This window comes from Bufo bufo, chromosome 6 (genome assembly GCF_905171765.1).
Source record: "Bufo bufo chromosome 6, aBufBuf1.1, whole genome shotgun sequence".
In the NCBI taxonomy this organism is placed as follows: Eukaryota; Metazoa; Chordata; class Amphibia; order Anura; family Bufonidae; genus Bufo; species Bufo bufo.
This window is the reverse complement of record NC_053394.1, coordinates 75,597,349-75,612,412: the sequence shown is the minus strand read 5'-3', so window position 1 is coordinate 75,612,412 and position 15,064 is coordinate 75,597,349.

Genomic DNA, 15,064 nt, shown 5'->3' with positions numbered 1-15,064 from the left:
AACGGATGGGCCGCAGTCCATTTTCTTTGGCAAATGATAGAAATTGATTTGTAGACATTGCTTTGCAAACCGACTTTCAGAGACATGGCTGAGAGCAGCTCCATTAGGATAAAGTGATCTGCAGTGAAGAGTCTGAGGTGACAATAGAAAGAAAGATGAGTCTTTGAACTGCAACAATGCAGAAGACGCCAAGGCCTCGTCATCAATATCAATGATAGGATAACTAGCTGTGGACATGCATGGGACTCCTTATCAATACTCCTGACAGCAAATTAAAATAAATGACTGCCTTACATTAAAAGCTGAGACGTAAATCCAGATGCATCAAAGGGAGGCACATATTTAAGGATGACTGTATTTTACATGATTGATATAGCCTGCCTTGTCAAATTTTACTATGTCATTGAACAAAGTAGCGGGTCCAACACTTGAATTTTTTATCTCAAATATTTTTAAAAAGTCCAAAATTGGCACGCAGCAGGACATCTCACCACACCAGTCAACGCATTTCGGACTGAGTAAAGTCCGAAATGAATTGACTAGTGTGGGGAGATCTCCTGCTGTGTGGCATTTTTGGACTTTTTAAAAATAATTTAAATACAGAAATTGAAGGTTTTATTCAAGAGCCAAGTGCTGGAGCCACTACAGGGAGTGCAGAATTATTAGGCAAGTTGTATTTTTGAGGATTAATTTTATTATTGAACAACAACCATGTTCTCAATGAACCCAAAAAACTCATTAATATCAAAGCTGAATATTTTTGGAAGTAGTTTTTAGTTTGTTTTTAGTTTTAGCTATTTTAGGGGGATATCTGTGTGTGCAGGTGACTATTACTGTGCATAATTATTAGGCAACTTAACAAAAAACAAATATATACCCATTTCAATTATTTATTTTTACCAGTGAAACCAATATAACATCTCAACATTCACAAATATGCATTTCTGACATTCAAAGACAAAACAAAAACAAATCAGTGACCAATATAGCCACCTTTCTTTGCAAGGACACTCAAAAGCCTGCCATCCATGGATTCTGTCAGTGTTTTGATCTGTTCACCATCAACATTGCGTGCAGCAGCAACCACAGCCTCCCAGACACTGTTCAGAGAGGTGTACTGTTTTCCCTCCTTGTAAATCTCACATTTGATGATGGACCACAGGTTCTCAATGGGGTTCAGATCAGGTGAACAAGGAGGCCATGTCATTAGATTTTCTTCTTTTATACCCTTTCTTGCCAGCCACGCTGTGGAGTACTTGGACGCGTGTGATGGAGCATTGTCCTGCATGAAAATCATGTTTTTCTTGAAGGATGCAGACTTCTTCCTGTACCACTGCTTGAAGAAGGTGTCTTCCAGAAACTGGCAGTAGGACTGGGAGTTGATCTTGACTCCATCCTCAACCCGAAAAGGCCCCACAAGCTCATCTTTGATGATACCAGCCCAAACCAGTACTCCACCTCCACCTTGCTGGCGTCTGAGTCGGACTGGAGCTCTCTGCCCTTTACCAATCCAGCCACGGGCCCATCCATCTGGCCCATCAAGACTCACTCTCATTTCATCAGTCCATAAAACCTTAGAAAAATCAGTCTTGAGATATTTCTTGGCCCAGTCTTGACGTTTCAGCTTGTGTGTCTTGTTCAGTGGTGGTCGTCTTTCAGCCTTTCTTACCTTGGTCATGTCTCTGAGTATTGCACACCTTGTGCTTTTGGGCACTCCAGTGATGTTGCAGCTCTGAAATGTGGCCAAACTGGTGGCAAGTGGCATCTTGGCAGCTGCACGCTTGACTTTTCTCAGTTCATGGGCAGTTATTTTGCGCCTTGGTTTTTCCACACGCTTCTTGCGACCCTGTTGACTATTTTAAATGAAACGCTTGATTGTTCGATGATCACGCTTCAGAAGCTTTGCAATTTTAAGAGTGCTGCATCCCTCTGCAAGATATCTCACTATTTTTGACTTTTCTGAGCCTGTCAAGTCCTTCTTTAGACCCATTTTGCCAAAGGAAAGGAAGTTGCCTAATAATTATGCACACCTAATATAGGGTGTTGATGTCATTAGACCACACCCCCTCTCATTACAGAGATGCACATCACCTAATATGCTTAATTGGTAGTAGGCTTTCGAGCCTATACAGCTTGGAGTAAGACAACATGCATAAAGAGGATGATGTGGTCAAAATACTCATTTGAATAATAATTCGGCACTCCCTGTACTTTGTTTCTACAGTGGATTTGCTTCTCCCAAGGATCCGAGCACCGAAGACTGGCAAAGGCGGTGAGCTGATTGCATTTATTTTTTTTATCACGGTGTTATGTCAATGATTCATTGCCGGTGAGCGGAAATAAAAGGTGAAATAGATATGAACTTTCATTATCAACACATCAGTACCTGGTGCAGGTTGTTAGATACCATAATGTTCATGTACTGCGATATGCTTGTTGTTAGGAGGATTTCACATGGCCGTGCGTAGTCCACGAAATGCAGTCCATCTGACAGATACAGTTCCTGGAAATACCAAGGCTTATGTAAACCGAACTCACTGGGTCAGTAATCTACAGGGAGTGCAGAATTATTAGGCAAATGAGTATTTTGACCACATCATCCTCTTTATGCATGTTGTCTTACTCCAAGCTGTATAGGCTCGAAAGCCTACTACCAATTAAGCATATTAGGTGATGTGCATCTCTGTAATGAGAAGGGGTGTGGTCTAATGACATCAACACCCTATATTAGGTGTGCATAATTATTAGGCAACTTCCTTTCCTTTGGCAAAATGGGTCAAAAGAAGGACTTGAAAGGCTCAGAAAAGTCAAAAATAGTGAGATATCGTGCAGAGGGATGCAGCACTCTTAAAATTGCAAAGCTTCTGAAGCGTGATCATCGAACAATCAAGCGTTTCATTCAAAATAGTCAACAGGGTTGCAAGAAGCGTGTGGAAAAACCAAGGCGCAAAATAACTGCCCATGAACTGAGAAAAGTCAAGCGTGCAGCTGCCAAGATGCCATTTGCCACCAGTTTGGCCATATTTCAGAGCTGCAACATCACTGGAGTGCCCAAAAGCACAAGGTGTGCAATACTCAGAGACATGGCCAAGGTAAGAAAGACTGAAAGACGACCACCACTGAACAAGACACACAAGCTGAAACGTCAAGACTGGGCCAAGAAATATCTCAAGACTGATTTTTCTAAGGTTTTATGGACTGATGAAATGAGAGTGAGTCTTGATGGGCCAGATGGATGGGCCCGTGGCTGGATTGGTAAAGGGCAGAGAGCTCCAGTCCGACTCAGACGCCAGCAAGGTGGAGGTGGAGTACTGGTTTGGGCTGGTATCATCAAAGATGAGCTTGTGGGGCCTTTTCGGGTTGAGGATGGAGTCAAGCTCAACTCCCAGTCCTACTGCCAGTTTCTGGAAGACACCTTCTTCAAGCAGTGGTACAGGAAGAAGTCTGCATCCTTCAAGAAAAACATGATTTTCATGCAGGACAATGCTCCATCACACGCGTCCAAGTACTCCACAGCGTGGCTGGCAAGAAAGGGTATAAAAGAAGAAAATCTAATGACATGGCCTCCTTGTTCACCTGATCTGAACCCCATTGAGAACCTGTGGTCCATCATCAAATGTGAGATTTACAAGGAGGGAAAACAGTACACCTCTCTGAACAGTGTCTGGGAGGCTGTGGTTGCTGCTGCACGCAATGTTGATGGTGAACAGATCAAAACACTGACAGAATCCATGGATGGCAGGCTTTTGAGTGTCCTTGCAAAGAAAGGTGGCTATATTGGTCACTGATTTGTTTTTGTTTTGTTTTTGAATGTCAGAAATGTATATTTGTGAATGTTGAGATGTTATATTGGTTTCAATGGTAATAATTATGCACAGTAATAGTCACCTGCACACACAGATTTCCCCCTAAAATAGCTAAAACTAAAAACAAACTAAAAACTACTTCCAAAAATATTCAGCTTTGATATTAATGAGTTTTTTGGGTTCATTGAGAACATGGTTGTTGTTCAATAATAAAATTAATTCTCAAAAATACAACTTGCCTAATAATTCTGCACTCCCTGTATGATGCCGTGAGTTCAAGGCCAACCCAGGATCTATTGTCAAATATTCGATTTGCCAGCTTCACCAAGAAATTTGATTAGTTCCAAATTAATTCGCCACAAACTGTTATTAATCTGGTATACCCAGTACAATCTGCCTAATTGTATTCTTCCCACTTCGTGGCCCAATCTCAGTGTAAAGGCTTGGAAGTGAAACTTCATGGAGAGTGCGGAGAGAGTGTATCGCCATGTACATCAGTGTGCAGTGCACCAAGATTGATAGCTAATCCTTTCTGTTAGGGCTCATGCACACGACAGTATGGCTTTTTCAGTGTTTTGCGGCCCGTTTTTTACGGATCTGTTGTTCCGTTTTTTTGTTTCCGTTGTGTTTCCGTTTCCCTTCCGTTTTTCCGTTCCATTTTTCCGTAATCCATATACAGTATACATTAATTACATAGAAAAAATTGGGCTGGGCATAACATTTCCAATAGATGGTTCAGCAAAAACGGAACAGAAAGGGAAGACATACGGATGCATTTCCCTATGTGTTTTTTTTGCGGACCCATTGACTTGAATGGAGCCAAGCACCGTGATTTGTGGACAAGAATAGGACATGTTCTATCTCTTCACGGTACGGAAATACGGAAACAGAATGCACACGGAGACACTTCAGTTTTTTTTGCTGAACCATTGAAATGAATGGTTCATTATATGTACCGCATACTGAACTCAAAAAACGGCCAGTATACTGAACGCAAAATACTGTCGTGTGCATGAGCCCTTAGCTGTAGATTTACTGTGCGTCAGTATTACAGGTCAATGTTACCGTCAGGACTAATTCATCACTGTGTACATAACTGTGCACTTAGAGTCAAGTAGTCAGCAGCAGTGACAGTAATAGTATGCACCAAGATTCATCGCTAATCCCTTCTGGTAACCCTTTCAGTACTGGGCCACTTTTCACCTTAAATCCCAGGACGATTTTTGCAAATCACATTATGTGGTAATAACTTTGGAACGCTTTTACTTATCCAAGCCATTCTGAGAATGTTTTCTCGGGACACATTGTACTTCATGGCAGTGGTAAATTTGAGTCAATATATTTCACCTTTATTTATAAAATAATCCAAAATTTAGCAAAAATTTGGAAAAATTCACAATTTTCTAAATTTGAATTTCTCTACTTTTAAGACAGATAAGTAATACCTCTTAAAATGGTTATCAATCAACATTCCACATATGTCTGCTTTAAGTTGGCATAATTTTGTAAATGTCTTTTTTTTTTTTAGGATGTTAGAAGGCGTAGAACTTTAGAAGCTATTTTTTAAATTTTCAACATTTCCAAAACCTTTTTTTTGAGCACCAATTCAGTTCTGAAGTCACTTTGTGGGGCTTACGTAATGGAAACCAACCATAAATGACCCCAAATTTAGAAATTACACCCCTTTTTTTTAACCCTTGAGGTGTTCCACAAGAATTAAAGTAAAATGGAGGTGAAATTTCAAAATTTTACTTTTTTGGTAGATTTTTTACGTTAATCTATTTTTTCTTGCAGCACAGCAAGGGTTAACAGCTGTTAACAACAAGTTTTACACAGTGAAATCATTTTTTAACAAAATAAAATCTAGTTTTTGTGTTGCCATTCTCTGAGAGCCCTATTTTTTGGGTGATTGTCTTAGGTAAAGGCTCATTTTTTGCGGGATGAGATGACTGTTTGATTGGTACCATTTTCGGGTACATAAGACCTTTTGATCACTTGGTATTACACTTTTTGTAAGGCAATGGCTTTTTTTAAAAAAATTTTAAATTTTTTTATGGAGTTCATCTGACGGCGTGGATCATGTGATATTTTTATAGAGCCAGTCGATACGGACGCGGCAATACCTAATATATATACTTTTCTTTTTCCCCCTATTTTTAAAATTTTTTGCTGTAATACATTTACAGCTTCCTGTCTGTGATATCCAGGGGGCTGGATCTCACAGGATCTCACATAAGGCAGCCACGATGCCTAAGGCTACTTTCACACTTGCGGCAGGACGGATCCGACCGGCTGTTCACCCTGTCGGATCGTCCTCCCGCTATTTCGCCGTGCCGCCGGACCGCCGCTCCGTCCCCATTGGCTATAATGGGGACGGGGGACGGAGCTCCGGCTCAGCACGGCAGTGCACGGCGAAAGGCCTCCGGACTAAAAGTCCTGCATGTCCGACTTTTTAGTCCGGCGGCCTCTCACCGCGAACTGCTGTGCTGCGCCGGAGCTCCGCCCCGTCCCCATTATAGTCAATGGGGACGGAGCAGCGGTCCGGCGGCACTGCGAAATAGCGGAAGGACGGATCCGACAGGGTGAACAGCCTGTCGGATCCGTTCTGCCGCAAGCGTGAAAGTACCCTTAGGAAGTCAATCAGGCTGCTTTCCCTGCCATCGGGTCCCCGTCACAGCAACGTGGGCACCTGATGGACACCCCGCAGCCAGCAGGATACCGCACGTGCCGCGGTAAGCTCTGACCGCGGCAGTGCAAGGGTTAATGCGCCGACATCTGTGTTTTCACCGATGCCGGAGCATACCGCAGGGGTCCGGCTATCAGTGACTGCTGGACCCCTGCAGCTGATCGGGCGGGCGCAGCTCCTGCACACCCGCCTGATCAGAGCGCTGTAGCTGTAGGGCGCTGGGATTTCTGGTAGTTTCAGCGCTGGCATCCTACGGGTTAAACAAAAAGAAATGCATACAGAACCCTTCAGTAAGGCAAAAAAAACATGCGCACCTCTGCAGGAACTGTGTCTACATGGCTCCTTAGTGGAACAAAATAAAGAAATGGAGGCAGTGCCAATGAAGTAGTGGTAAAAAAATAGCTTTTAATCTATGTTGTGGCAGGCCAAACACATGTTTTTTAATCCCTTCTGCATCAGTGGCAGTAAGGCTGTGTTCACATGATTGTTTATTGTTCCGTCCTTCTGAGCTGTCAGAAGAACCAGAAAATAAAAAACTAAATAAAAAACATCCTGTATTTTGAGCATCAATAAGGCCTCTTTCACATGGTCAGTATTTTGTCAATACTTTGCATCAGTATTTCATCAGTATTTGTGAGCCAAAACCAGGCGTGGGTCAAAAGCAGAGATAAAATATAATGGAAATATTTGCATCTCTTCTGTGTTGTAGACCCACTCCTGGTTTCGTCTGCCAAATACTGATCAAATACTGATGCAAAATACTGACCAAATACTGAGGGCAGCAGATGGGTGGCAGGGTGGCAGCATCAGAATGGTGGTAGCAGCACGTGGACAGAAGTAGTGGCCCATTTTGCAGAATATTCCGATGTAGCAGTACATTACAGTATGATCATTAGTGGCAGAATGGTCTAGTCTGTTGCATCAGGCACCGGTGTCTGGAAATCCTGGTTGATCCACTCCTGATTCATCTTTATGAAGGTTAGTCTGTCAACATTTTGGGAGGAAAGACGAGTTCTGTTAGGCCTCTTTCACACCGGCGTTGCGGAAAAATGTCCGGGTGCGTTGCGGGAACACCCGCGATTTTTCCGCGCGAGTGCAAAACCTTGTAATGCGTTTTGCACTCGCGTGAGAAAAATCGCGCGTGTTTGGTACCCAAACCCGAACTTCTTCACAGAAGTTCGGGCTTGGAATCGGTGTTCTGTAAATAGTATTATTTTCCCTTATAACATGGTTATAAGGGAAAATAATAGCATTCTGAATACAGAATGCTAAGTAAAACAGGGCTGGAGGGGGTTAAAAAAAATAAAAAGTCATTTAACTCACCTTTATCCACTTGCTCGCGTAGCCGGCATCTCCGTCTGTCTCTTTTACTGTCTAGGACCTGTGGAGAGCATTAACTATAGTTTAAGGACCTGGGATGACGTCACTCTGATCATCACATGGTACGTCACATGATCTTTTACCATGGTGAATCACCATGGTAATAGATCATGTGACGTACCATGTGATGACCGGAGTGACGTCATCCCAGGTCCTTAAACTATAGTTAATGCTCTCCACAGGTCCTAGACAGTAAAAGAGACAGACGGAGATGCCGGCTACGCGAGCAAGTGGATAAAGGTGAGTTAAATGACTTTTTAATTTTTTTTAACCCCTCCAGCCCTGTTTTACTATGCATTCTGTATTCAGAATGCTATTATTTTCCCTTATAACCATGTTATAAGGGAAAATAATAAGGTTCGGGTCTCCATCCCGATCGTCTCCTAGCAACCGTGCGTGAAAATCGCACCGCATCCGCACTTGCTTGCGGATGCTTGCGATTTTCACGCAACCCCATTCATTTCTATGGGGCCTGCGTTACGTGAAAAACGCACAAAGAGGAGCATGCTGCGATTTTCACGCAACGCAAAAGTGATGCGTGAAAATCACCGCTCGTGTGCACAGCCCCATAGAAATGAATGGGTCAGTATTCAGTGCGGGTGCAATGCGTTCACCTCCCGCATCGCATCCGCGCGGAATACTCGCTCGTGTGAAAGGGGCCTAAGGGGTAACTATGCCCCCCGCCGCACTGAAAACCTGCTCTGATGCGACACTACTGGAAGGAAAGCATGCCCATGGCAAACTAAACCAGTTTTGCTGCCATACTTCAAGTTTGGCTGCCAGTAGTCCAGGGGATCTTGGACCGTGGGTGAAAGGGTGCAATCCAAGTATGCCACAACCTACTGGTTGAGGTACTGGGTGGGTGAGTCTGCTGGGTGGTTTCTTCAGAAGGTGACTGAAGAAAACTGCTCATCAGAGACTCCAGACTCAAGTTGCTGCTTATGGAGCTGGTACTACTCCTGACCATACCCACCACTACCACCAGTTATGGCAGTGTGGCAGTAGAGCATGAGTTCCCCCAGTCAGACCTTTCTGAGAAAGGGTGATAGCGCTCATAGGCAGCGACCAACCGACTACACAGCATGTCTCTATAGTAGTCCTTTTTTGCATCTCTCTCAGAAGGTCTAAAAAATGCACCCATTTTGACTGGTAGCAAGGGTCTAACAATGTGGATAGCCAGTAGTCATCCTCCTGCTGAATCCTAACAATGCAACTGTCACTACGCAAACAAGAAAGCATACATCTGGCAATTTGCGCAAAGGACTCGGAGGGCCTCCCTGCCTCCATTTTGACTGCATACTGCCACGGTGTGTCTGGGTCATCTTCGTCTTTTTTGTTGTCACCCTCCAGCTCCTCCTGCTCCTCTCCTGTCGCTTGGAAAGATAAACCACCTAGTTGTGTATAAAATTCCTGGGCGTTTTTGTCCTTTTCCTGGTCCTCATCCTCCTCCTCTGCCAGTTCATTCTCCTCAGGGCTCAGGTGGCTGTGAGATGTAGGCAATATGTCTTCAATCATATTTCTCAGCATTCCCTCCAGGATGTGAAGAAGTGGAATGACATCATTGATCCCATAGTTCTACTGACAAATAAAGTGGCCTCCTCAAACTGCCTGAGCAAACAGCCTGAGCAAACGGCATGTTTCACGCATGAGCTGCCACTGGCTAACGTGGCAGTTAGATCGGGGAATAGACCTATCCTTCTCCTGAATTAAGAAATTGTTAACCGCCTTCCTCTGCTCGTACAGGCAGTCTAACATATGGAGTGTGGAGTTCCAACGAGTGGAAATGTTGCATATCAGGCAATGCTGGGGAAGAATATTTTGCCTTTGCAGCTCAAAAAGGGCATGTTTTGCACAGTAAGAATAGCTGAAGTGCATGCACAGTTTCCTGGACATTTTTAACAGCTCTTGCGGTTCAGTGGAAGACTTGAGGAAGCGGGTAACAACGAGATTGAAGACATGCGCCACATAGAGCACATGGGTCAGCCCTCCCTGCTGCAGCACAGACAAAATGTTCTTGCCATTATCAGTAACCATGGTTCCTATCTCCAGTTGGCGAGGAGACAGCCAGTAATGGATTTCTTTATTGATGACGCCGAGCAGTTCCTCCCAGTGTGGCTCAGTTCGCCAAGGCTAACCAGGTGCAGAACTGCGTGGATAAGGAAAACATTGGCGCAGAAATCCCAACATTACAATGCGGAGGCTGCATTGCCATCACCTGGCCTAGTTGCTGGTGTGTCTGACCCGGAATGACATTTACCCAGTGGGCTGTGAATGACATTTATTGCCCCTGATCACAGTTACAACTCCATGCATCAGTGCTGGCGTGAACTCTACCAGACACGAGAGGCCCAAGGACTGGCTCACCTTCTACTCAATGTACGTGTGTAGGGCTGGTACAGCTTTTTTGAAAAAGTATTGTTAGCTTGGGACTCTCCACCTTGGTGGGCACAAGCCATCAGTTCCCTGAAAAGTGCAGGGTCAACTACATGGAAAGGCAGGTCATGTAGTATCAGCAACTTGGCCAAGTGCGCTTTCAGATTCTGAACCCCTGGATGAGTGAACGCATACTGTTGTCATTTTGCTATAGCTTCAGTTATCGATTGCTGTAAAAAAAAGTGACGAGGAGGAGGAGCATCAGAAGCAATAGATGACATTGAAGTTCCTAGAAGGAATGACAGCTTTTTTCTGCTGATGTTGCCGAGCCCTGACTGCTGGAGAAGGGTTCGGGCTGATGGGAGATGCAGCAGTTGCTGCACCAGGCTGTAAAACTAAATGAGTGGAACGGTTATCCCATGCCACTTTATGGTGACACTCCATGTGTTGACGCAGGGCTGTCCTGCCAATATTAATACAATGGCCGCGCCTCATTTTCTGCCCACACATCCTGCATTCCGCCATGCTAATGTCTCCCATGAATTTTGAATTTTTTTTCGCATTTTCCTTCCACCACTGTGTGATGCCTCTCTGCTGCTGCTTTTATGAACCAGTGCACTGCCAGTGTGTTGCTCACAGGTAGTCTCCTGAGTGGCAGAAGGTGTACCCCTCTCGCATTTGGCTTCAGATCTCCCACTGCACCCACCCTGCAGTCTCAAGGGCACGCTGCCACCCTCGCCCCCTGATGATGCCCCCCCTTCACCCGGCTACCATGTACAATCAACTACATAATAATTTATGAAATGTTTGGTCTTCACGTGTGTCACCCTCACCTGTCTCTTGCGCATGTCCCTGACCTCTCGCAACATGTGCTCCCACCCGACTGTCATGATCGGTAGTTGCACACCTAAAGGAGTCCGTAGCGGACCTCTCCTCCAAGTCTTGGCTGGCCTGTAACTGCTGACTGTCCTCATAAAGCTCATTGTCGCTGAAAAGCTGAGCAGAGCTGGCGGCTATCATTACTGGGCTAGCAGAAGGAGCAGCAAAAGCAAGATGCAGGTTCAGGACAGGTGAGGGCTTAGAGGCAGTTTCTGGGCCATGTCAACTAAGTGTGGTGTAAGAGGAACCAGCCGATTCCTGCTACGTGTGTGTGGGCACTGCTTAAAAGCACTTTTTACCTTGTCAAAAGCACTAGGTTGTAATGTATGATTTTGTATGTATGTATCTGCAAAATCCCTGTTACCAGGCAGATTAGGTGAAATTCATACATACCACCACTAGATGGGGATAAAGTTCAGGTCCTATATATATACCTAGGTCAGGCCTAGTTAGGCAGTCCAGATCCTAGTTGGAAAGATGTAGTCAGAGGAGAGAGCAGATCTGAGTAGTTCAGATCAGATTAGTAGGAGGAAAGGTAGAGTAAAGACTTCATGACACAGATTAGTGAGTGGAGCCAACTTCGCTAGCAGGTGATACTCAGATGTTAGGCACAGAAGAGCGTTTTCCTTCTGTGGCCGGACTATAGACTTGCATCCCTGACCAGTAGGAGAAGAGTTTGCCTCCCTGGAAAAGAAACAAGCTTTCCTAAGGAATCATCGGTGATAAGAGCCATTATTGAGGGCCACAGACACCTTTGCATGGTGGAGGTTTTATAGCTTCAGGCAGCCACACCAAACTTCTCAGAGACAGTTGAGTTTTCCTGTCTAATTATTCAGCTTGTAGGGAAAGACAAGGAATAGGATTCCACACATCTAAAGGAACCAGGTACACTTAACCCACTGCTCCAAAACTAGAAACCTGAAAAGCCTAGAAACAGTGGATTTGCAGAATTAACTCTGTACCATCAAGAGACTGCATATTTGTACTGCTGCAACCAAAGACATCCAAAGTAAAAGTTGTGAGTTGCATTTCACCACTGTCTACCTCATTATTACCACTACTGGTTGTACCACCATTAACGGTACTGGCGTCACGACAAAAACCATCAAGGGACTCAGCCGCAACAAGCACCCTAAGCACCCCTAACATCAAGGGCACCTCAACCACCATCTTGGCTGATGCTTCCTACCATAGAGCGTGCCCTGGAGGATTTCGTGCTGTCCACCTCAACACTGTGCTGCCAGCCCAGGGAGGCTATCTGCTAACCGTGAATGGATTAACTATGAATGTCGGTGCACTGCATAGCGATGCACATGGCGATACACTCTCCCTGTGGTCTCCCTGCACTCTCCATCTCCAAAAATTTTCTTTAAAACTGTTTGCAGCAACACTGTCCCTAGTGTACCTCTTCTAACAAAGCTAGAATCAGCCTTGTACCTGACATGGATCCAGAGATCTCCTCATTCATTGCTTTGGCTGTTCTGCTAGATTTATTTCAAGCTGGCAGCTCGGGGGTGGGGGGTACTTTCTCAGCGGGCATGTATTTTCTGCTGAAGCTGGTGATATTTCAAGGATGGACCTGAGCATATGTTTTCATCTCAGTGAGCAGGACAGAGAAATTAGAGAAAGAGCAAGCAGGAGGTGGCGCTGTACAGATAGATTTCATTGAATAACCCAGTAACTATAATAAATTTTGAATTACATGCAATTACATAAGTATTCAGATCCAGGTGCTAGTGTAAAAACTGTATAATATTATCATGGAATTGTCACTTGTCATACCCTAAAGGTGCTATTAACCTCTTGGGGACACAGGGCGTACAGGTACGCCCTGATGTCCCGGTAGTTAAGGACACAAGGCGTACCTGTACGCCCTGTGTATTTCCGATCACCGCCGCGGCGGGGGGGGGTGATCGGAACAGAGTGCCTGCTGAAATAATTCAGCAGGCACTCTGTGACAATTCCGAGGGGGGTCCTGTGACCCCCTGTATCGGCAATTGCTGCAAACCGCAGGTCAATTCAGACCTGAGGTTTGCAGCGCTTTCAGAAGTTTCTGATCCACGCGGTCCGTGACCGTGGGGATCATAAACTTCAAAATGACAGCTATTTTAATTTTTAACCTCCCCTGCAGCCCTCATTATTATCTGCCGGCGGGCTGTGCGGGGAAGGGGGGGATCCAGGCGGTGCGGGGGGCGATCATCCCGCTCACCCCCACTGTGATGTCAGCCGTTTAACCCTTTCCATGCCGCGGTCTATAGGGAACGCTGTATGGAAGGGGTTAACAGGGAGGGAGCTCCCTCCCTCTCCCATCGGGGGCTGCTGTGCCGTTTCAGCACCCGATTCTTGATGCGATCACAGAGGGAGGGGGTCCCCCTCCCTCCCCATTACCCGCTGCTCTGTTGTGGCAGCGGGTGATGGTTACCATGGCAACCGGAAGCATTCACAGGCTTCCGGCTTGCCATGGTAAGGCTAAGTCTGATCAGACTAAGTGTAAAGTTAGAATACAGTACAGTACATTGTATAGTGTACTGTATTGTATTATACAGACATCAGACCCACTGGATCTTCAAGAACCAAGTGGGTCTGGGTCCAAAATTTTTTTTTTAAAAGTCAAAAAAAAAGTAAAAATACAAAAACACATTTATCACTGATTAAAAATAAAAAAAATTAAAATGCTTTACACATGTTTGATATCACCGTGTCCATAATGACCTGATCTATGAAACGGCCATGTTACTTTCCCGGCATGGTGAATGCCATAAAAAAAAATAAAAAAAATATGATGAAATTGATATTTTGCTCACCTTACTTCCCAAAAAAAAGTCATAAAAGTGATTAAAAATGGTACCAATTAAATTGGCACCTCATCCTGCAAAAAATGAGCCCCTACATGAGACAATCGCCCAAAAAGAAAAAAAAATATGTTTCTCAGACTTTTCTAAAATGCTGTTATTGTGCCCCTACATGAGATAATCGCCCAAAAACTGAAAAAACTATGGCTCTCAGACTATGGAGACACTAAAACATGATTTTATTTTGGTTTCAAAAATGATATTATTCTGTAAAACTTACATAAATAAAAAAAAGTATACATATTAGGTATCTCCGCGTCCGTAACGACCTGCTCTATAAAAATATCACATAACCTAACCCCTCAGGTGAATACCTTAAAATAAAAACTGGGTAAAAAAAGCAATTTTTTGTCACCTTATATCACAAAAAGTGTAATAGCAAGCTATCAAAAAGTCATACGCACCCCAAAATAGTGCCAATCAAACCATCATCTCATCCCCAAAAAAATTAGCCCCAACACAAGACAGTTGCCCAAATAATAAATAAAACTATGGCTTTCAGAATGTGGAGACACTAAAGAATCATAAAAAAATAAATAATATGCTTTGTTATGTAAAACTGAAACAAACAAACAAATAAAAGTAGTCATATTTGGTATTGTCGCGTTCGTGACAACCTTATCTATAAAAGTACCACATGATCTAACCTGTCAGATGAATGTTGCGACAGTACACGATCTCTTACAGGGGGCTGAGATCCGCACAATTAACCCCTCAGGTGCGGCACCTGAGGGGTTAATTGTGCGGATCACAGCCCCCTGTAAGAGATCAGGTGCTGCCAGGCAGCAGGGGGCCGTTATGTCCACAGTTCTCAGTATATTCTAACTTGAAGCGTCCCCATCAATATAGGAATGCCTCTGTGTTAGAATATACTGTCGGATCTGAGTTTTCACGATCTAACTCAAATCCGATAGTATATTCTAACATAGAGGCGTTCCCATGGTGATGTCACGGCCACGGTTTTGGCCGTGACTCCTTGGGAGCCGCATACTGTTGCCCGCGGTTTTGGGTTGTAGTGTCAACCGCAGCTTGAGGCATAAGGTTGTTAGCCTCAAGTGCGGTTGCCGCGGACAACAGCTATGTGTGCA